The sequence below is a fragment of the Lepisosteus oculatus genome, chromosome 7 (genome assembly GCF_040954835.1).
Source record: "Lepisosteus oculatus isolate fLepOcu1 chromosome 7, fLepOcu1.hap2, whole genome shotgun sequence".
Taxonomy (NCBI): Eukaryota; Metazoa; Chordata; class Actinopteri; order Semionotiformes; family Lepisosteidae; genus Lepisosteus; species Lepisosteus oculatus.
In genome coordinates, this window is record NC_090702.1 from 12,363,619 (window position 1) to 12,382,948 (window position 19,330).

The following is a 19,330-nucleotide window of genomic DNA, read 5'->3' on the forward strand; positions in this document are numbered from 1 at the left end:
GGGCCACTTGCCCCCCTCTCTTACTAACCTGCATTCCGTCTCTTTGCAGCGATCTGTTCCAAGACCAGGCTTTCTAACCACCTTTTATTCCTTTACAGATGTCGACACCTGAAAAAGGCTCCACGGCTGAAACGTGTTTTCTTTCTTCCCTTTTCAGCATCTTATAATATAGTACTGTAGGTTAGAATGATCAATTTCAATTTGAGTGTATTTTAAAAAATTAAACATGTAAGGTATATTTTAAAAAATGTTTCCAATAAAGGCTCTTTACTTCATTCATTCCAGGCCTAAGTGTTTTGTGTCAGAGCCACAGCTGGACACAGTATGCAACAGAGGCAGCTGCAGTCCTTCAGCAAATCTTAAGTGTGTAATGAGACCAGGTTAAGACGCCTGATACAAGCTCATGCTTGGGTTTTCAGCACCTGTATTTTGTTATTAAAATGAAAAGGCTTCATTTTCAGCTAAGGCTTCTTTTCACCATATTTCTGTTCAGATGAGGGAGCTTGGTTCACCCCAGTAGTCACTTGAAGGTCATTTACCCTGTTTTTTTTACAGCCCAAGAGTTTGCCTTGAAAAGACTCTGCTGCAATGAGCAATTCTCTTTTAATCAATATGACCATGTATAGCAAAGATCCCTTTCCTTAAACTTGATCCCTGTTATAAATTACAAATTCGTCCATTATCTTTCAGATCTATATTTTATAATGTAAATGACCTGCTGTCATCAACTCAATAGAAGCACTTGTGCCTGCAGTGTTCCAGACAGTTAAAATAATACAGTGTCTGAATAATTGTGTCTTAGACCAAATTAAGTCAGGCCTGTTTATAGTATATGCTTCAGGAGTGATTGAATGGGTTTATATAGTAACATCTTTAGATGGATGTCAGCACTTTTAAGTGCGCTAGAAGATCTGTATGTTATTAACTCTCTTCAATAAACAAAGAAAATCGTTAAATCTGACGCTGCAAGAATATCATAGAAACATTTCTTCAACAGGTTTTGAACATGTCCAGATAGAATTCAATTTTTTGCAAAAAATGTATTTCTGAAGGTTGTTTATGAATCTTTTTGTTATGTCAAAGAAATAAACATAGTGAACCCGCAAGGAGTTCACTTCTATAAACTAAAAACAACTTCTGTTTAAGATTTTTGTCAAATTAGCTTCCAAGCACTTGTCATGGAATACAAAGTAGTATCGAATACGTGCTTTTAGTATCCCACTTAAGATTTAAAAATGTGTAACTTTGTTTAAATTAAATGGAAGTGCCAAAATGAGAGTAAAGATTAAGAAGATTATTGAGTTTATGAACCTAAGTTCAACCTAATAAGATATTTGCTTATTTCAGAACCTAGGGACATTCTACTTTTTTGTATCATTGACTGAAATTACTGTACCTTCAGAAATTGCTTTCAGAAGGACTAAGCTGTCTCTGCTGCCATGAAGAGGACAGGGACCTGATTGAAAAAAAATATATTGGAAGAAAAAACTGGGAAGATTTTGAATGGTCAATTTAGATTCAATTATCTCTGCTTTTTCTTTGGAAACCTTTAACATTACTCCAAATCAAGAAAGAACACCAATTAGAGCTATAAATAATAATAATTTTCTGAGAAATGGAAGGATGGGTGAAAGAAAACCCTTTTAATACAGTCCCTTGTTATGTTCTTGTTCATCTTTAATGAAAAGAAAATGATAGTATTCTTCATTATGAAATAGATATTAAACACAGATATTAGTTTTAATATCATAAATCTCTGAAACTATGCCCGTGCCTTAAAAGATTGAGCTATTAAGATAATGCTTGCAGAAGCCTTTTGTAATTCTTGTTTCAGTGCGTCTCATTAATCATTTTCTAACTTGGTGGTGGAGTTGAACTATAAGTCCTTGTGTCTTTTTATTGCAAAATCATTAACAAAAACTAAAACGTATCTACTGGAAAATGGTAATGATGAAAATAGAGGAAGAATAATTTCTTTTTTTAACACTTTTATGTGAATACTGAAATTGTTTTTTAAGAGGTTAAGGGACCTCTGATTTATATGAATGGCTTCTGAATGATTATAAAACTGGGGACGTTACATGTTTAGCTTCTGTATTCGGCCACAATATCCTCTGATGTGATGCAGTAGTGATTATTTTATATGCTGGGGTAGTTTCTGTTGTTCCACAAGTTTTGACTACGATTTAATATTTAGGTTTGTTCTAATTTATGCTGGATTACTATTTAAGAATTGAACTTCTTTAATACATTCGTTCATTTCTGTTTTCCAGGCTGAACAGCTCATTCGCTTCTAACAGTGGTACATACAAAGTCCCTCTTCACTTATTAACAGAAGGTGAGATAATTTCCTTTATTTCCTGCAAAATTACTATAATGGATGTGGAAAAGCTTGTCAGGTAAAAGTAATAAATTGAGACTTTCATTTGATAATTATATATACTGTATCCCCAGTGTAAACATAATTTAGGAAATGTAGTACTAATTGCTACAAATATAAATCAATCTGATCACATAATTGGTACCTAACTTCTTTATTGCATCTGGTAACATTTTTCTGAAGTGTTAAATTTACTCGTAATTACAATTTGTCTTTGTTGATTCAGTTTGAGTGCCATTTTCAAAGTGTTCATAATTTAAGCAACAACACTTATTTTGGTTTTGTTTTTTTTAAACGGAGAAAAAAAAATCCCCCCCTAAACCTTTCAGCACTTTTCACTATGACCTCCACATCGAAACATGATGAACGGAATATTGCAGGTCCTGTGCTATAACATGGGCAAATCTGCAGTTAATGCTGTCTGTAAACTGTAACACAAGGCCACGTCTCCTGGGTGTCCTTCCAGATTACTACAGCAGGGATGTAGATGAGCCGGTCAAGGCTTCGGCAGTGTTGAGCATCTTCATCTGTTCCTTGCGGCCTGTTCTGGACATTTTTTATTGTAGGAGGGGGAGGGTTCAGCACCAGATGCTCTTCAGCTGCCTGATTATTCAGTATTATTGACAGAGCAGGTCACTAAAATATCGGAAAGCCTGCTAGGAGACCCGGCCTCTTGACCACAAGAATGTGAGGCAGGGAGTGATAGGGTATCAGGAGGTCAGCAGTAATTGAAAACAGAAGCCTGCAAAGAATACCAAAGAAGGATGGTGCCGGCTCCAGGATAGCTTTAGAGACAGACGTACACTAGTGCTGTCTTCACATGCCTTCTGTAATTTTTATGATAAACTACTTGCATATTTATTCCCTATGTTCACTTTTTATATATATGGATGGATGGATGGCCCCGTGTGACTTTTCATGGGTCTTCGGAATTGTCTATTGATTCCCTAACTTACATCAGTAGATCATGAATTGCAGATTTGCTAAGTGGAAATATTGTGAATGAATGTAAGGGGCTGTTTTAGATGTCATTGTGTTTGCATATATGGCACTGGCACACCTGGGGTTATACCTTTGTAAGGACAGCAAAAACTTGTACATAAGTACTGTTGGTATAGATTTTATTTGTATTGAAGTGATTCTGACCCCTCCCTTACCAACTTTAATGCTTTTACATCCATTTTTGCTGTACAGTAGTATCGTCTATGCCATCTTCTAATGCACTTGATTTTGTTTCTTTACAGACTGGTAAAATAATCTTGCATAGCATTGTTATTCTGCATTGTTCAAACAAAAGGCCATATGGTAACTGTTTTGAAAGGGATGCTCCTTTCTTTGGCAATAATTATAAAAGTAATTATAAACCCATTAGTACATAAATCTAACCAATTGTTTTTCCCAAGTGTTTAATCTGTAAATCTTTCAATGTGCTGGATCTCAATGTGAAAGAAAGAAGAAAGAGAGAAGATGTAAGATGGGCAGTGGAGTGCTTATTTGTGATAAGAGCATTACACTTAACATCTGTGGAACACCCTTCAAATACAATTTTCAAGCCACTACTTTCAATAACATGCTATCATAGTACCTTAAATGTTAGGATGAGGCATTTCAAGAGCCATAATCAAATGCTTTTAGGCCTACTAATTTTGAAGCATTTACACTCTGATGGACCTGTCATCAGTACAGTTTCCAGAATCCAACTAGCCTGTGCTGTATACAGTATGTAACAGAGCCCAGTGCAATGGACATGTTGTAGAAATGACATCACCTCCTTGAAACCTGGAGAATTTTGCAACAGCAGAAGAATTGTTCTACATGTTACTTGCAATCCCTTGCATAGCTCTATTCAGTCTCTTGCACAGTTTTAACATTATATTGCTTTAAAGTCTGCAGTCATTTGAAGTCATTGCTACACTTTGAAGTAACAATTAATGTTTGTTAAAGTATATACCTTATCTAATCCACATATTGAAAGCAAAAAAGAGAGATTTTATACATATTTGTGCTATCAAGAATTACTTTCTGCAGTGTAAATTAACTGGCAAATTTTAATAAGTTGTTTTCACAAGGTTTTTGTTTTTATCATGTGGAGAATTAGCTGACACAGCAGATTTTCTTTCTTGAGTATAAAAGTTAAAATTAAAACCCAAACAATACCAACCTAATTCATAAAAAGTACATTTTAATTTTATACCTAGAGAAACAGGGTTATATAAGGGTAGTATTTTGTTAATTTACAGTAGGAAGTAGTCAGAAAGTAATGCCATTTTTCTATCAGTGAAACTATTTCAGATATCATTAATTCAGTTTACTGCACTGTTTTCTGTGTTTTAGTAATAAACATGTATTCATAAGCAGCCACACTTAGTTTGTCTTTGGATTTCACATACCTACAGACCATTCAGCAGATCCTACAAAATGTATTAAATTCCACTATGTAAATGTTTTCCCGTTTTCCATATCCCGTGATAGTTGTCCTAGTGTTTGTATTCTGCAGCTCAGCTCTGAATGATTACATACGCCAAAGTGTTTTTATCTGGAATTAGATTTCAGTGCATTTAATGCAATATTGTAGCTGAGAGAGTTAAGCTTTGAAGCAAGCATTGCTTCCATTCTGGACTGTATTGTCTGCTGTCACTGCATGCTGTAGGAGCAGCCAAACTTTTCTGCTTTCTTGTGAAGTGTAGATGGGGATCACTGAAGGTTTTTTTTGGCTCCCAGGCAGAAGCAGGTGACAGAGTAAGAAGGTATATCATGGATTTGCATATCATATACTTTAATAAAGGACTGGGTGGCTCAGATAGTTTAAGAGAGGTGTGCTGAGAACTTTACACCATACCTCATTTATTGCTCATGAGAAGGCTCTGGTCTCTTCCAGAGAGATGGTTATAGCCAAAACATACTATACACATTGTTACAGTTTTGTACAATCTCCTTTTTTGCTTTTGATTGGTAAGTATGTATTAAAATTGTGTTTTCCTGTTAATGTGCTTCAGTATATTTGAATATGAACTGTATCTTTTGAAACTGAAATCAAACATTTTTAAACTTGCTAATAGTAAGATCAAATATGTGCTTTTCATGGATATACAATGTAAAAGAGAAACCCAGTTGTATATTTAACTTTTTAAGTTCAGAAGTTCACAAAACCTGCAGCTTCATCTAGATTAGCTTTGCACATGCCTTAATTTCATTTTCCTCATAAAAGTACAGTCTCTAGTGAACATTGTCTTTTTTTATATTATCAGTTTGATTAGTTTGTGCAGTTGCTTTAAAAATGTTCACAGGGAAAGTATTCAGTACTGAAAGTAATGTTTGCCAAATTATTGAAGAAGTTATATTGTGAAACTCATGTTCCCGGAGCAGTTCTCGGATCCCATTGCTGCTTTCATAGAATGTAGCAGGGTATTATTCAGCAAGAATAAATTTAAAGTAGTCTATGTCAGCAGTAGCCTTAGAGTGGAGTTAGACACAAGGATATAGACATTGTGAATTTATTACCATTATGTACCTTGCATAGAAAAAAAACAAGATTCACTCTTTGATGTTATTGTTTAATGTATATCAGCCCTATTTCTTTACGAAATTAAACTGTAAGATTATTTTCTCAGAAAGAAAATAAAATAGAGTATCTATTACAAAGTTCTTATATGAATATTGTGAATTTCAGTTTATTGGTTTCAATTTTATAATCAAATTCCCCTACAGATGTATTAATTAGTTGTGCTTAATCCCACAGTAAAAGATTTTTAACGTGACTCATTCTCCACAATGTATGCAATGCCTGCAGGATGAGGTAAGAACTGCTACGAAGTTAGAAATGCCCAGAGATTAGTCTTTTTAGATAAAAATGCTCTTTTTTCTTTTTTTCTTCAGAGTAAAATCCGTCATTTTTTACAACTACTTTTATTAAACAATGATTCCCCAGCTTTTACAAAAAAGAACTTGTTTAGAAACTTTTCCACAGTGAGACTGCTTGCTCCTGGTTTTGATATTTGTCTGAGTATAAGGTAGGACACCATTCAGGGAGGGGTTGTGGTTGTGCTTGAATACATTTTATTGGCCTGTTAAAAATTGGACCCCAAAAATTCATTTTCAAGGATGGTTGGATAAGTATATATGGATAAATCACTGTAAAAGGTGTATTGACAGGAAATTTGGGTCTGTAAAAAATGACTTTATAGGCATACTCAAGGACTAGAATACTAGAACCCCCTGTTAAATAGTCTCTTTCAGTGCCAGGAAATGAATGGTTGACTTAAGGATCATAAGAGAGTTGCATCTAACCTGCTCATTCATTCATTCAGTAACACACACCATTGCCCTCATCACAATCTGAAATGAAGGTCATCCTGCAAAAAGAGTGGGATGGGGTGAGAAGTAAATATTCTGAAGAACTGTGTTCTTTTTGTTCACACAGTACACCATTTGGTGGGGGATTCCATTATTATGGATAGAGAACATATATTGAAACTCCATATAAAAAGATTATATATAATATATAATATTATTCTCCATATAAAAAGGACTTCTCTATCACTTTTGGATGAATCCGTCTTTCCACAGCATAGTAAAAAATGATGGTATTTGAATTCTCTGCCTAATTTGTAATATCATTGTATTGTGAGATAAGGGTTCACTGAACAGGTCACGAAATAAGATTTCGTTCCTGAATATGTGTTGAAGTCTCAGCTTTCTGACCTGGTATTTTATTGTATTGGTAGATGTACAACTCTCAACATAGAACAATATGCTCAAGCTGTCCTGTTGTCATTCACAAAAACCAGGGGCTGTATTCCCAAGCATCCTGCTGCTTGTGTTGTAGTAAACTCTTCAGTGAACAGCACACAAATCGAGACAAGCTACCATATTGCCTCCACAAAAAGGCTTTCCTGTTTCAAGCAAATAGTTTGTAGCATTAAAATTCAACGAACCAGTTTTGTATCCTGTTTTTAATGGTGTACATAGATAAGACTTTATGCATTACCAATCGCTTGGTTGTTAAATGTTAAAGCGCTTTGAGTGGGGTGTCCAGAAAAGCACTATATAAGTGTAAGCAATTATTATTATTATTATTATTATTATTATTATTATTATTATTATTATTATTATTATTGTCTTGTGGCTGGTTTGGACTGATAGATCTTTGTACATTACTTCCTCCAGTATACCAGATAAACATATAGATACTGTATATCTGTTGGGTGTATGATGTGTAGGTGATGCCCTTTCTAGTTCTCATTCCTGTATGTCCAATAGTTTTCCTCCCAGTGGAGTTATGGAACTATGAAGTATCTGCAGTATCACAAGTGATCATGCAGCACTGGAATCTACCACTGTCTGTTGAAATGCATTCAGATGTTAATCCATTAAAAAATGATTCTCATCCTACCGTTATGAGTTGCATCAACAATAAAGGTGAGTGAGCCAGTTCCAGAGATCGGTCATGCAAGAATCTACAGTTCCTTTTTTCTCCATACTTTAACCTTACCTCCACATTGGTGGTTTATTGTGGTCTCATCTGTCCATGTAACTTTGTTCTAAAACCCTTTTGGCTCATCCTTGTCCTTCTGCACAAATATTAATCTTGAGTTTTGGTTCTGTGGTCTCAGTGCTTATAATAGGTTTACATCTTTTCAGTGTAGCCTCTGTGATTCTTCTCAGTCATCTGTGAAATGTGGATTTGGATACCTTTAACCCAACACTCTGGTTGTTAGTAATTTCCCTGACAGTTGTTTTAGGGTTTTCCTTTACAAATCTGATAATTTTTCTTTCAGCTGCTGATGTTTTTCTTGGCCGACCTGGTCTTGACTCGGTTTCTTTCATCTTCTCTATATTCCAAATTGTTGATTTTGGTATACCCAGTTATGTGTTTTATGGTTCTGATTATTTTTTTCAGCTTCGTGTTTTCATTAGCAAAGTTTGCTTTTCATTTTGACTTTCAACAACTTTCAATTTGTTTAATTTGCCCAGAAGTGTAGAACTGAATTAAATGTATTAAAAATAAAGTGCTTAGGAATTGTAACATCAGTAGTGTTTTTATTTTATGAAACAGTTTTAATTGAATATTTCAAACATGAAACATAATGTTAAGACGTTTTTAATAGACATTCAGTTGGTATAATTTTTTTTGCCTGTTTCTCATTTCTTTGGTTTATTGACCTTCGTTGACTTGCAAATTAGTTAACACAGAACTTGAGCTATGTGTGATGATTTCACAGCCTAAGCAATTATCTGCAGTGCCTTAAAAATATTCATACCCTTCCCATGGTGTCCCATTTTGTGAAATTGCAAAATGATACATGCATATTTTTAAAATTTAATGCTGTATTCAAAACCTGGATACTAAAACTGAATACTTCTATGAGTAAGAAGTATGTACAGTTGATACTGTACATACTGTACAGTTGATGTCAATAAAATCATGGGAGAAGATTGAAATATGATGATTGCTAAGTATTCAGACCTGTAAATTGAATTTTTAGTGGAACCAGTTACAGCCTTTTTTTAAGTCTTCAAATGCGTTATCACATTATGTAGTAAAGTGTTTCTCAACAAGTCTTTAACAATAGTCTAATTTATTTCACTTTTCCATTAGAAGCACATTTTTTATTTGCTTTCAACTCTTAAAAGGTTGGGTTTGTAATTGCTATTAATCCTGTACTGATTTATGAGTTTCAGAATTAATCTCATTCAAGTCTTATTTCCTGAAATGTATTTAATTGGACTACTGGAGAACGGGAGGGGGTGCTCATTGTGGGAGCTTATACATTTTCGTTCCCACCTGTATCTGCTCATCATAAAATGATCATACTGTATGTAAAGTACTATGTAATCAGAATTAGGGCAGCCAGTTATCATAAATTGAAGAGAGGCACCTTAAAGTTCTAAAAGGTGTGCTTTGGAACACAGCTTTGGAAACCAAAGACTAAATGCAGAAATAGGTAAATGAGCAAACAGATAAGTTAAAGCGATCACTTACCATCAGTGTTTTAAGAGCTCCAACAGAATGAACAACAAACAGACCTTGTTGTCCCCCTGAACCAGATTTAGGACTGGAAGATGGAGTAACCTGTCACCACTTTTTTATGGAGAAAAGATCAGGAAATTTACAGCTTACGTGAATAAACTGTACATATACATACCACTTTGTCTGAATTTGCTAATTCTATGTAAGTTTCCTTCACAGCTTCTATGGTGTCGGATAATTTTCCTCTCTTATCTGTTAATCTGACTAGTGTACTAAACTGAGATCTAGATCAAATAAAAGTATAAAATCTATAAAAGTGAAGAGCGAGGTCATAAAAATACTGTGGCTCTCCACTAAGTATATTAGATTAACTAGATATAATTAATTTCAGAATAAAGAATGCTGTTTAGTGGTGCTGCAAGATGCTTTATAATCAAATAAGTGGGTCATCATAATAAGAAGTACTTAATAAATAATAAGAAAGTGCTTCATTATCTTTTGGGATGAATAGTATATAAATGCAACTTGCTATTTATTATTATTATTATTATTATTATTATTATTATTATTATTATTAATAATAATAATAATATTAATATTATTCATATCAAAGCTACGGCTCCTCCCTAATTTGATGAAGTGGTTAGGTGTTTTGTTTCTTTAATCAAAATAGGAAGAGTACCATAGGGAACTGGTTATTTGTCTTTAGTGTTTCTATTACCAGTAACACTTATGACTTCTGTCTGAGAGTACTCTTTGTATTATACCATGTAGATATTTGTCTTTGCTTAGCCTGTGGAATGTTATTGATTTTCTCCTTGCTAAATACATGAAAGAAACATTAATATAATGTATTTGTTAATTCCCAAAGCTTCTCATTCTTATATGAGAGACTACTTCAACCTTTACTTTTGTAATGCTAAAAAATCTTTTAATGTCCATTGAAATGAGTTTGAGTTTCTACCTTTCCTGTACCTTTTTTGGCTATTTTAGCAATCTACTGTGCTGGATGGATTTTGATCTATTTTAATCATTTTTAATCATTTTTCAAGTGCTTTCTTTGTGCTTGATTTATTAAACCCTCTGGCTACCACTTTCAAGTCTTGGATTTACTTACTCTATTTTTGTCTTTGCTTTAAGCAAAATATCTTTCATTCCATATCTATCATGTTCCATTTTACTTGTCCTTAGCTGTCTCTCATTCCTACACACTCTGCAATCTTTTGTAACTCTCTGTACAGTTTCAAAATCTGCTTCAAATCATACCATATCACGATCACAGTTCCCTAATGGTTTTCTCATCCTGTGTTCCTTACTGTATCTTCATTCTCTGAAAAAGTAGATAAAGGTATTCTCTCTATACAGTAGGTGCTTTACAAAACCGAATAAGAAACAATTGTTGTCCATGTCCACCATTTCATGCTTCTGATGCTGATGTCTCTGATGGTTTTTCCCAGTCTTTGTAAAGAAAATTAACATCTTCCCTGATGTAACATTTCCTTTGCAAATACTGTACAATTCTACGTGAATTTTGCAAAGACTACATTATAATTGATCTTTGCTGGTAGTTATTGGATGCTGCTCACACTGTGCCCTTTGAATGTTTAATTAGTCTAACCCATGTGCTGTAGACTTTGAGACCATTAATTCATCTAAGTTCCTGTACCTCAATTCTTTTTGATTCATAGCACTACACCTCCATCTCTTTCCATATATTCTGTCTCTCTGGGATGATTTTTATACACTTTTTTTCACCATTACTCTGTTAACCATGTTATGTGATTCCAATTACATCATAATGACTTGCTAATGTAGTAGCTTCTATCACTTAAATGTTTTCCCTAATACCCATGACATTTAGGTGTAAATACTTAATTGCCTAGTTCTTTTTTTTTTTTACCTTGGGTTCGGTTTTTGACTGTAATTTCTGTACAGTACATCTCTCTTGCAGATGTAATATCTTGATGACCCCTTTGAGTTGTCAAAAGAGAAAATTGACGGATTATGTAGGTGTTAAGTGTAGACCACTATTCCTATGAATACTATGAGCACTATTCACTATTCCTAGGGCATACAGTACATAGTGAAATATCTGTTTTCAGAAAATAAAGAGAAGCCCTCTTGAACTATTAATCCCCTTCATTTCTTGCACTATACCAAATTTAAAGCAAATAATTCCTCATTTTGGATTTATACTTTCTATTAGTTCACCCAGTTGTCTGATACCATTGTTTTAATATAAACAAACAGAAATTTATATCTGATGTTATTTTTTATGGAATGCATTTAAAATTCACGTTTTATTTTATTTTTTATTATACCCTGAACATCAAACTGTTTTCTTCTGAAGATTTAACTAGAAACAAATCCTCCACAGCATAACAAAAGTTTGGCATGAAATAATTCAAACATCATTTTAGTATCGAATAAAATTCTAAATGCAAAATTTTTCCACCATATGTATGTAAAGGTTTCATAAAAGACATATGGCAGTATACTGAAGGAGCTTCAGTTGAACTGAGTTCATCTGCAGTAGCAGCATACCTTGCAAATGTACACTGACATCCAAATGATCACTGCACTGACATTTTCTAGGCAAAAAGCCTTTGTACAATTGCGCACATTGTGAGATACACTTATTAAAAATACTTTCTCAGTTAAGAGATTATCATTCATGTTGATACATGAGTGGACATGAAAGAAAAAAAAGTAAACATTTGCTTTCAATAGAACATAGCTATTCATGTTTATCACATCACAAAATCCTTATAATGTTATATAAAAATGCAGAGCTTGACATACAAAAAAATATGAAGAGACTTCAGTTCTAGTTCTCTGAATGTCATTCTAGATACCACAAATAAAGAACCCTAATTTCATGCAGGTAGCCAAGACAGGTGTCCAGAGATTAGTTTAAAATGCACAGTGGTGCTGGTAAGTGAATTTAGTCTTCAGACTGAAAGAAAGAGTTTTGTTTTCTCAAGAATGTCCATTCTGTGAAACCTGTAAGTTAACAGATCGTGCCACACGCTGTGTAATCTTTGATTTCTAACTTTTTTTTTCCATGTTTCAACTTCATATTTCCACAAGGAAACCTTCAATGTAAATGTATTCTTAACTGATGTGGTTCTTCAAGGAAATAATGACATGCATGGCTGCTGTGTGGAACAACCTAAACAACTCACTCTCTGTGCTGGAATCTGTTCCCTTGCCTTTAAATCAGGAAAGATGGAGGATCAGTCATATGACCTCTAGTCCAAATATATCCAGTGATGTATTAATGCATGGGCTTATGGGGGCTAAAGGCCGGGGCCCCCGGGGGGGGCACTGGGGCATTTGGGGTATAATTTGGAGACGACAGTAGATTACCGCAATTTATCCATGTATCGCTAAGTACCAGTACTTAATATCTCTCAATCAAATACTCCGTTGGGTCATTTCCCTGCCCACCTCTATTTTGCAAAAAAAAATGCATGCATTGATAGGCTCATTGTTATGATACATCATTCTTCAAAGTCACTCTATTACATGAATGCGTGTTCTGGTTATCACATCAGTGCCAGCGCTATTGGGGGGGCAATCTCAGTACTCCATTTCAGAGGTGTAGGTATGGGTGAGCCTGCCTCACCAGTCAAAGAGGGATTCCTCTCTGACCTAGTCAATTAAAAGACAAATTGATGGTGTGATGATTGTCATAGCGTTTCTAACAAATGAGAAAATGAAACACATAAAATGGGGAGGTCGATGTGATATAATTGGCTAAGTTGCTGTCAAACTCTTGATGTTGGAGTAAAAAATCCCGCCAGTTGTGGTGTGACATCGAGTGACCTACTCGCATACCAGCTTGCCAAAGTTAATCAGTTTAGCATGGAAAACAAATGTCATTTAAAAAAGCACACTTGGACAGTTCTGATTCTGGAGTTATCATATTCAATGCCAAGCCTTGCCGTATTCGCTTTGTGATATACACCAAACATCGCACGCCAACTCAAAATATATTAAAACTAACTTGAATATTAGACTAAATTAAGCCTGTTTACATCATGTTATTATTTCCATGCCAGCCATGGCATCTCTGTTTGACCTCTGTAAAGTTTTCTAACTTAATTGTGCTTGCTATAATTTCGTTCGATGGTGTGTTGGTTAGCATTGCCTTTGTTCATTAGTCTGTAGCCATCTGTTTTTCCATAGATGGTTCTCACATAGTTTTTTTTTCTTCATGTTGCATTTTGCATTCATGGGCTATGTGCTATGCTCTTTGTTACACATATGGGTGCGTTCGTTCATTCACCCAGAATGCCCGGCGGTGCACCGGTTAGTCTTTGATTGGATTAGATTTATGAAGAGTACCAAGTTGCGTCTCGATTCCTCACGTCTCTCATGTAAGAGGAACAGGCCTCAGAAATGGACTGTTCAGAGACTGCTGTCAGAACACCACAAAACCATTCAAGCAATGCCTGCAGTAGCCTAATAATTGTGACTGCACAAGCAAATGATGTGCTGCTGTGCCCATTTCAGAGTGCATGCTTCCCAATTGGGCCAAATGCTTTGTAACCTTGAGAATAAATTACTCTTTAGTTTTGATTCTAACTTGTTTTAAATTCTGTTTTTGTACAAGGTTTTGAACAAGATTTGAACTTTGAATGTAATGACATGTAGGACCCAGTTGTGTTTGTTGGTTGAAAGTGATGTTTGTTGGGGGGAGGGGCCCCCTACAAATCTATAGCCCCGGGGCCTGTGATATTCTTAATGCCGCCCTGGATATATCCGTTCGCTGGATTTACAGTTTATGAAATGAGTGAATGCTAAATTATGCAGATTGGAAACTTGCTTCATAGTTGAACTATCATATTGCAATGTTTTTATTCATAGGAATGCTGGTGGCTTTGTAAAGTAGCAGCTGTCTTGTGGGCAGATTGAAAATACCAGGGAATGGCAATGTAAAACATATATGAAGCAAATAGGATTAGCTCATTAAAAGTTAAACTATTATCATTATTGATTTTTCCTAAGAAAAGAGATTACATTAGAGGCTCTTTCAGAGGGTATATTTATCACAAGACATCTTTATTAAATTTAATACTGTAGATTTTAATTGTTTCATTGTTGTTTGCGTTTGTGTTTATCTCCCTATCCACCTACAGTACATGTTTTTAATGTTACATACAGATTTTACCAGGAAAGTAAAACATACAGTACTGCTGTGTTTTAATCAGGCTTTTAACTGTTTGAATTTTACCTTAATAATTAGTATTAAGAAAAATGTATTTAATTTACTACATTTCTTACCGTTAAGTAGATGATGATTTCTGCTGTAGGACAGTGTTAAGATGTTCCTTCTCTAAAAGAATATATTCCTTTAAAATAAATCACAACTGTCAGTCCTGGATGTGAAGCTGATGAAATACTGTATAATGTGCCTGGAAGGGAAGGGCTATTTTAGTTTGTTGGAATTGGTGCACACATACAGTACTGTACTGTATACGTCTACAAAATATAGGGGATTTATTAGCTTTTATCAAACTTTTAATCACATGTTTAAATTTGGTTCTAATTAAAAATAAATCCTTGTAATTATTATGGAGAACATTTGCTGCCATGGACTGGCGTCCTGTCCAGGGTGTATCCGGCCTTACACTTGCTGCTTGCTGGGATAGGCTCCGGCTCCACTGCGGCCCTGTGGTGAAAAAATGGATGGTGCGCACTTGTGATTAACCGGAATGCACATTCTAGTGGTCATGAAGGAATAATATTGTGCTTTTTAAAACTTTTTAACTTAAAAAAAAATAAAATCATTAATTTGTAAAAAGTGAATGAAAAAGTAAGTTTGTAAAATTTGCAGAATTAACAAAATACTAAATTAAAAACTGAATTATGGATGTACTTTAGTATGCTCAACTGGGCCAGTCATGAGGCAGTCTTAAAGGAAATATTAAGGAGGATTAAAAATCTTTAGCTTCTATGTAATGGATTTTAGTACTTCATAAACATTAGAGGTAATGTTTCTTAACCCATCACATTATGGGGGAGTCACTATGCATTCATTAACCATCATGTCAGTGTACATTATGTCCTCTGACAGCACACATTTGACTTGAATGTTGACTAAGTAGTTTTCATGGTGCAAAAATGAATTTTATTATAAGCTTCAGGGTCATCAAGGTTAACATCCCAGTATTTGAATGGATTTGCGGTACAGAAAATGTAATGATTGCATGTTTATAAAGCAAGGGAAGAGAAAAGCTTACTTCTTTCTTAAAATGCAATTGTGTAGACTCCATTAAATTGAGGTTGCCTTCATTGAGGTTCATTTAGAGAATATTGTATTGTTAAAGCATTTTCCTTTCCAATCCAATATACATTTAGGGAAATGCTTCATTGGAATTTTCTGTGACGTTGCATTACATGAAAACAATAACATTAAGATTTTCTCAGTCAAATACAATATTAAGTTTAGGATGCACTGAGTGAAATGTAAACAGTAAAAATCGATTATCCTTTAAAAGATACTATAATAATACTTAATGTTTTTACAGTTCTGTATTACATTTACATAAACTGAATAGTAAGATCTTTTCACACAGAGACTATCCATTTAGTAAGCACTGTGCTCTAATTTATTTTTTAAACCTGTACATTTATATGAGCACCTGTAAAAGTTGATGTTTTTAATCAAAGTTATTCAGCACATCAAGTCTGCTACATGCACATTTATTACAGAAAAAGGAAATTTAGAAAAGGTAGAATCTTTTAATCAGCTGAGATTATGTAAAGATGAAAGTATGAAACAATAACTTTTTATTGTCCTCAGCAAGGCCTGCTTACCTAAAACCCATTAACGTTCTGCACTTCTTCTTCCAAAGTTTATTTAATTCTGAGAAAGGCTATAAAGGAGATTGACAACTGTAAATGCTGCTTAGATTCATTGGTTTCTTACTTAGGTTACTTAGATAGAAGTGATGCTTGGATAACTTCCATTCCTTGCTCCTGTATACTTTGTGCCTATGTTTAGCCATGTTTAATTAAACTCTTTCAATTATCCTCACATGAATTAGTTTCTAAATATCATTTTTCTTTTTGAAACAAACGACAGTTGTGGAAAATCCATGATTACCTCCAAGCTGCAGAAGATTTGACACCAGTTTTGTGCATTTAGTAATCCCCAAGGTGGTCTTTAGCCATTTGAGAAGATCATCATTTTTAAATTCATTTTATGATTCAGTAAGGCTGATTACAAAACCATTTTTATGTTTAAGATATGGGCTTACAAACTGCTTTTCTCAGCTCTCTAATGCTGTTCTGGTCATTTAAGAATTTGCCATATAAACTATAAATGTCTAAGTTAAAAAGAAACTAACCCTAGCTCAGGACTGTGTTTTTAGACATTCACTACATGTCTTAAGCAGTACTTTAATGACTGTTTTAAATGTGAAAAGGAAAGAAAAAACTGTCTGATAACATTTAGGCCACTGTTATTCTCACAAACCCATAGTTCAAATGTAAATGGATTTGTAGATCTGTGGCAAGCATAACACAATTTTCTCAGTAAAAATATTAAATGTTACCTTATTTGTTTTTCTTTAGTGCGCTAAAATGAAACTGCTCGATAAAACATTAATAAATACAGTACTCCTGAGTGATATATTCCTTGTTTCTTACTTTTGCAATTCAGCCTTTCTTAGTTTGATACTCAACTTGCAATTCTTACAGGAAACTGTGTTGCTAGTTCAGCGTCGGGTTGAGTAAGGTCAAATTTCAGTCCAAAACATTTCCAGACTTTAAAAGGAACACTGAAGAAGAACAAAGGGCCTGTGTGGTAGTCCCACCATGTTTAATTTCATATCTGCATTTTTTTTTGTGTGTGCACAAGCATATTAATCGGTTCTCATTCATTTTAATTTTACTACCTTGCCTCAAGTCATCGCTGTCCTTCCCTGCACTCTTCTTTCATTCTGCAATTTGTTGCTTCTCAGACCTTCAAACCTCCTTCTGTGCACTAAAAAAGCGAATAATTGAGCAGCTGACTGATAATTTCACAGTACTCTTCTACTTCATTTTTCCCAGTAGAGGTGTCTCTTCCGAAACATTAAAGGCTGCTCATTTCGTGTTTCTGCCTCTTTGTATCACTGTTTCTAGAACAATGCTTACAGAGTCATATGGGCTGTGCTTTTTTGAGTTTTCATTTTAAATGTTCATTGCATGAAGCGCTTTTTAAGGAATGTATTGCATCTCAATTAAGAACCTTGACCTGCATCAGCTTGTAGAACAGTTCTCCAGTAGACATACAATACAGGTAGGCCTGGTAATCAGGTAACAATATGGTACATGTAAAATGACCTGGATAAGTGATTTGCTTAGTATAAGTATTACTCAGGAGTTTCCAACTATAACGATTGGAATAGTGGAATGTTTCCTCTTGAAAAGCAATGGAAATACAGATGGTCAAGAGAAGGTAAAATAAGGTTATGAAGGGTTCATTTTGCTTTTAACCATCTCTTTTATAGATCAAGCCAGTATTAATATTTGAATAGGTCTCAGAGATCAATGCCAGTTCTGCCCACACCGTAAACAGCATTTGCCTCTGCTTTAAAACAATGGTGATTATAAAGACTTGGTGTTTGCACTTTGCTGGTACTGTTACAAAAATCAGTCCCTCTATCATTCCTTTATATGGCAGTCCATTAAAAAGTACAGGTATTATTTACAGTGAGTGGTATGCTCAAAATCTGGCACACAAGTGCAAATAGTTTGGACATGTTTTGTCTAGACAGTGCTTCGAAGCATTTGTGGATCTTACATTGAACTTTGTTACCTCATGACAGCTGACATTTGAGTTTTAACTTTTCTGTCGTTGCTAACGTTGTCTTTTGCATCTTGTGCCAGAAGTAGTTTGCAGGCAGTAGTACCTTGCTGGAATTCCTGACATGTAACGCCATTAACTATAAATATTTTTTTCGTTTTTCCGTATTTCAATACTTTTTGATGAGCGTGTTTCTAGAGATGCAAAACTTAAAAGGTCTCTTTAAAAATAAATCTCTCAGTGTGTATTTTCACCTGCATGTCCTCAGTAAACAGCGCAATGCCAACAGATACTATACCTAGATTTCTGCAAATATATATTAATTGCCTTGAATGTACAGTTACTTGTATTGGCTAATAAGCATTATGCCTCTTGAGAAACACTTCGGTTAAACACAATAAAGCAGTTTTCACTGTTGGGATGCTGCCCTGTGTTGTGTGGACTACGTGCTCTGTTATCTGTTCTGGATGAATTAACTCCATTTGTAAAAAACTGACTACATTGTTTTCAAAACTGTAGTCCTTGAAAGTCACCCACAGCAAAGGCATTGGGTAATAAACCATTAAAATTATGTAGTAATTAAAATACTCACTAACACTTTGAGGCAGCAGAATGGAGTACTGGTTAGGCCTGTAGAATTGTAAATAGAAAGCTATGGCTCGAAAACCTGAATACCTGGTTGGATTTACCCTTGAGCAAGGACTTTCACTCACATAGGTTCAGTAAAGTGTTCGGTTGAAAATAACTTTGGATAAAACTATTAACTAAGCCGTGATAAAGGTGTTTCTTATAAATGTTTTATTTATCTGTGTGAATTAAAATTAGTAAAACATATTAATAGAAAGATTCACTTCTTACTGCATTCTAAAATATTATCCAGTTTTAAATTATTAATTTATTTAGTTCCATGTTAAATGCCTATTACTCCTAAATAAAGCATTTATAAGCAGCAGCTTAATTGTTGGCATATAATATAATATTAGATGGATTTGTTCTACTATTATGGAGACTAGTGAAAATACTTATAAGCATAAGACAGTGACTTTTAGAAAACAGCACAGTGAAACATACATAGAAAATGTAGATTTCTTCCAGGCAGTATCAATTTCAGAAACAGGAGATGGTTATTTTTGGACTGGAAAAATGGACAGAATAGCTCATGAGGCGTATAGTAGGGTGA

The 19,330-nt window shown here is 34.5% G+C and overlaps 1 protein-coding gene across 4 annotated transcripts in view; it reads left to right on the top strand.

Moving 5' to 3' along the window:
• The window catches only part of tspan9a (tetraspanin 9a), a 191,615-nt gene that overhangs the window by 72,375 nt on the left and 99,910 nt on the right, over positions 1 to 19,330 (top strand). For 3 of the 4 annotated variants that reach the window (XM_015353235.2, XM_015353234.2, XM_015353236.2), the window contains one exon: positions 2,274 to 2,338. The exons of the other annotated variant lie outside the window; for it this stretch is intronic. The gene's annotated coding sequence lies outside the window, so the exon portion shown is untranslated. The remainder of the gene's footprint in view (positions 1 to 2,273; positions 2,339 to 19,330) is intronic. 4 annotated transcript variants of the gene reach the window in all.